The 4,559-nt window shown below is 52.1% G+C and overlaps 1 pseudogene; it reads right to left on the bottom strand.

Annotated features, from left to right (window-relative positions):
* Positions 1-2,972: 2,972 nt before the first annotated feature.
* LOC144500140 (U2 spliceosomal RNA) lies at positions 2,973-3,146 on the bottom strand (annotated as a pseudogene).
* Between the last annotated feature and the right edge of the window lie 1,413 nt (positions 3,147-4,559).

Raw genomic sequence — 4,559 nt, 5'->3', positions numbered from 1 at the left:
CTTGCTGGCTCTTCACCTCCCGGAGGTCCTCCTTGACATCAACCCCCATCGACTGCAGTTGGAGTAGCTCCTGCATGCTTTTCTGGAGTCGGGACATTTCCCCCCGTCTCTCCCTGGCCTTCTGAACCCCTTTTCGGATAAAGAACCTCTTGATGTTGCCCTTGATGGTTTCCCACCAGAGCGATGGAGACTCAAAGAAGGGTTTCACGGTTCTCCAACCGTGGTAAACCCTCTTGAGTTCCTCGAGGTTCTCGGGGAAAATTGGGCGGGGATCCTGGATTCAGGATTCAATCCTGGACCGGGGAGCGGCGCGGGCTTGGAGGGCCGAAGGGCCTGTTCCTGTGCTGTATTGTTCTTTGTTCTTTGTTCTCTGGGGTCAACAGTTCTACATTAAGCTTCCAGGACCCCCTGCCCACTTTCTGGTTTTCCTCCAGCTGACAGTCTGCCAGCAGGAGGCAGTGGTCAGAGAAGAACACCGGCTTGACGTCGGTGGACCTGACCGTGAGCGCGCGGGATGCAAACATGAAGTCGATCCTGGAGCGGACAGACCCGTCTGGCCGCGACCACGTGTATCTACGCTGCCCTCCATCTGCTTGGTCGCTGAAGACGTCGAGCAGCTTGGCATCTTTGACTGTTTCCAGCAGGGCTCTGGACGTAGCGTCCAGTTTACTTTCGGCCCTGTTGGATCGGCCGGCCTTGTCAATGATACAGTTAAAGTCCCCACCCAGTATGATTGGCCTGGAGGTGGTGAGTAGCAGTGACAGCTGTTCAAAAAGTGCCAGCCGCTCGGTCTTGACGGCAGGGGCATACACATTAATCAGCCTGAGAGGGCAGTTTTTGTACGTGACGTCTGCTACGAGGAGGCGTCCTCCCACCACCTCCTTTACTTCGGAGACGGTGAAGTCGCCCCCCCGCAGCAGAATGCCTAGGCCGGATGAACGGCAGTCGTTCCCACCTGACCAGATGGACGGTCCGTGGGACCACACACTCGACCAGCGCCTGTAGTTGCTGAGGTGTGGTATTCCACACTCCTGCAGGAACAGCAGGTCGGCCTTGACCTTGGCCAGGTAGGACAAGCTGGCTGCACATCTCAGGCTATCTTTTAACACTGCGAACATTTAAAGATGCAAACTTTAAAGACATTTTAATGTTTAAAAGGTTTGTCAGTTCTTACGTGTGCTTCAGTCAGCCTCCTCCAGGTGCTGCATTCCTGTGGCGCTGACGAAATTTTGCAGGGCTGCAGGGCTGAGGTTGCAGTCCGACCCTGCCTCAGGTCCCCGACCACGACTGGGTGACATGGTCGGTGTCGTGTAGCCCTCGGTTGGTGCTGGGCTTGCGGGCCGATCTCCGCCTTGGGCGTCGTCGGTGTCCTCGTTCCTGTTGTCTGGGGTTTGGGGGGCCTCGGCCGCACTGCTGTATCCGTCGGCTGGATGGTCCCCGGCTGCTTTGTGGTCGTTGGTCCGAGTCCGTTGTGGTTCCCGTGCTGCTTTTCTATTGAGCCGTTTGATGCTTCGTCGGCTGCCCGCTTTCTTTTCCTCGTCTGAGGAGACGTCGCCACTGGAGACTCTAGCTGCGCAGGATTTCCTTTTCTGGGTGCTTTTCTTTTTCTTTACCACCTGCCAGGGGCCCTCGGGATCTCCGTTCTCCTGCTCCATGTCCTCTGCACCCTCTGCTGGTGGTGGTGTGGATGTGTCATCATCCTGCTGCACTGGGGGGGCCACCTTTGCTTCAGAAGCTTTCTCCGTGCCAGCTTCTTTTGTGGTGGGCTTCTTGTTCCCTGAGGTGGCAGGAGCACTCGCCTTCCTCGCTCCGCCTCCGGTGATCTGGGCTTAAGTGACCTTCCACTTGGGGCAGACTCTGTAAACATGGCCAGTCTCCCCACACAGGTTGCAACATTTGCTGTCTTTGCACTCGTCGGTCGAGTGCCCCTCCTTCAGGCAGTTTCTGCATACGGTGACGCTGCAGCTTGCGGCAAAATGGCCGGTTTTGCCGCAGTTGCGGCACAGTTGTGGCTGGCCCGTGTAGTACAGGAAGCCTCGATTCCCTCCGATGGCAAAATTGGAGGGCGGGTGCAGAAGGCCTCCCTTGGGGTCAGTCTTCAGGGTGACTCTTACCTGCCTTTTACAGGTCCATATTCCGTACTGGTCCATGACGTCCACGCTCTCTCCCTTCACCTCCACGTACCTGGAGAGAAACGTCAGCACGTCAGCCGCAGGGACGTAGTGGTTATACATTTGGAATGTGATAACCCGGTTCCGCTGGGACGGCATGGTGAACAGGGCCTCCGCCGTCAGGATAGAGAGGGGCCCCTCTTTGCTTTTCTCCTTCACCGCTGTCAGGAGCTTGACGCATCCTGACAGGTTTCTGAAGCTGACATCCACGTGCGGCGGCTTGCTGTACTCAGCCACACCGTAGATGTCTGCTGCTTGGAATCCGCAGCACTCGAACAATACCTTCTTCACGAGGTAATCGCAGCCCACAGGCGAGCCTCCTCCCGAAGGCTTCACTCGGATGGTGTTGGGCTGCCTTTGGCCTGGAGCTTTCAGAGCAGCTGCAGCCATAGCTCGAAAAACTGAGTCTTACTGTATCGGCGTTAGGTCCAAGCCAGAGGCTTGAAACCAGCATAAAGATCCACCAGTAGCAGCAGAGCTCAAGTGTTGTAGACGGTCGTCTGCCGGTCGTCCGACGCCTGCTTCTTCAATCCACAATCCCCATCGAAACTCGATAGCTCCTTGCGAAATCCGAGCCCTTGGCTTTGATCATACACTTGATCTTAGCCAAAAGGCCGAGAAAAGACATTGATTTTTTAAAAATACTTTTCCAATTCAATCAAATCAAATCCAATTCAGAGTCTCAACAAGTTGAGACATTTCAGATCCAGGCTGACAAGACAGGGCGAGCGACCAAACCACCCTGTCCTGGGCCTGATCTACATGAGCCAAGCTGATTGGAGAAGGGGGAGGTTCCTCCTCCAAGACTTGAGCTCATTTGCATCTTAGCCAAAAGGCCGAGATGCCGCTTTTAAAAATTGCTTCATATGAAACATATGAAGCCTCAGCGTAACCTAATGACCTCAACCAAGTGCGGCCGACCATGGGCTGCCGACCATACTACACTTGATCTTAGCCAAAAGGCCGAGAAGCGATGGGAGTCTCCCAGCAGTAGTCAGGATGTCGGACAGAAAATAAATCAGGAGATAGAAAAGACATGTAAGAAGGGCAATATTACAGTGATCATGGGGGATTTCAATATGTAGGTGGATTGGGAAAATCAAGTTGGTAGCGGGCCCCAAGATAAAGAATTTGTAGAATGTCTACGGGATGGTTTTTTTGGAGCAGCTTGTGCTAGAGCCTCACTAGGGAACAGGCACTTCTGGATGTGGTGTGTGTAATGAGGCAGACTCAATCAGGGAACTTAAGGTAAAGGAACCCCTAGGGGGCAGTGACCACAATATAATAGAATTCACCCTGCAGTTTGGGAGGGAGACGTTGGAATCGGATATAACGGTGCTACAATTAAGTAAAGGAAACTACAAGGCTATGAGGAAGGAGCTGACCAGATTTGATTGGAAAGGGAGCCTAGCAGGGAAGATGGTGGAACAACAGTGGCAGGAGTTTGGGGAATAATTCAGAAGGTACAACATAAATTCATTCCAAGGAAGAGGAAGCATGTTAAGGGGAGGACGAGGCAAACATGGCTGACTGGGGAAGTCAGGGATACGTAAAAGCAAAGGAAAGAACATACCGTGAGGCGAGGAATAGTGGGAAGCCAGAGGATTGGGAAGCTTTTAAAAACAAGCAGAGGACAACTAAAAAAGCAATAAGGGTGGAGAAGATGAAATATGAGGGTAAGCTCGCTAGTAATATAAAAGAAGATTGCAAGAGTTTTTTTAGATATATAAAAGGTACGAGAGAGGCAAGAATGGACATTGGACCACTGGAAAATGAGGCTGAAGAAGTAGTAATGGGGGACAAAGAAATGGCAGAGGAACTGAATGCGTACTTTGTATCAGTCTTCACGGTGGCAGACACCAGTAACATGCCAGAGAGAGTCAGGGGGCAGAGAGAAATGTAGTGACCATCACTAAGGAAAAGGTGCTAGGGAAGCTGAAAGATCTGAAAGCGGATAAATCACCCGGACTGGATGGACTACACCCCAGGGTTCTGAAGGACATAGCTGAGGAGATTGTGGAGGCATTGGTGCTGATTTTTCAGGAATCACTGAAGTCAGGGATGGCAGAAGACTGGAAAAAGGCTAATGTCACACCTCTGTTTAGGAGGGGAGGGAGGCAGAAGATGGGAAATTATAGGCCAATTAGCCTGACCTCGGTCGTGGGTAAGATCTTGGAGTCCATTATTAACGATGAAATTGCGGAGTACTTGGAAATGCATGGCAAAATAAGGCTGAATCAGCACGGCTTCATCAAAGGGAGGTCGTGTCTGACAAATCTGTTAGAATTATTTGAGGAGGTTACAAAGAAGTTAGACAAAGGAGAGCCAGTGGATGTGATTTATTTGGATTTCCAAAAGCCTTTGACAAGGTTCCTTACAGGAGGCTGC

The sequence above is a fragment of the Mustelus asterias genome, chromosome 10 (genome assembly GCF_964213995.1).
Source record: "Mustelus asterias chromosome 10, sMusAst1.hap1.1, whole genome shotgun sequence".
Lineage (NCBI taxonomy): Eukaryota > Metazoa > Chordata > Chondrichthyes > Carcharhiniformes > Triakidae > Mustelus > Mustelus asterias.
The sequence above is the reverse complement of the archived record's forward strand: the minus strand, read 5'-3'. Positions and strand labels throughout refer to the sequence as shown.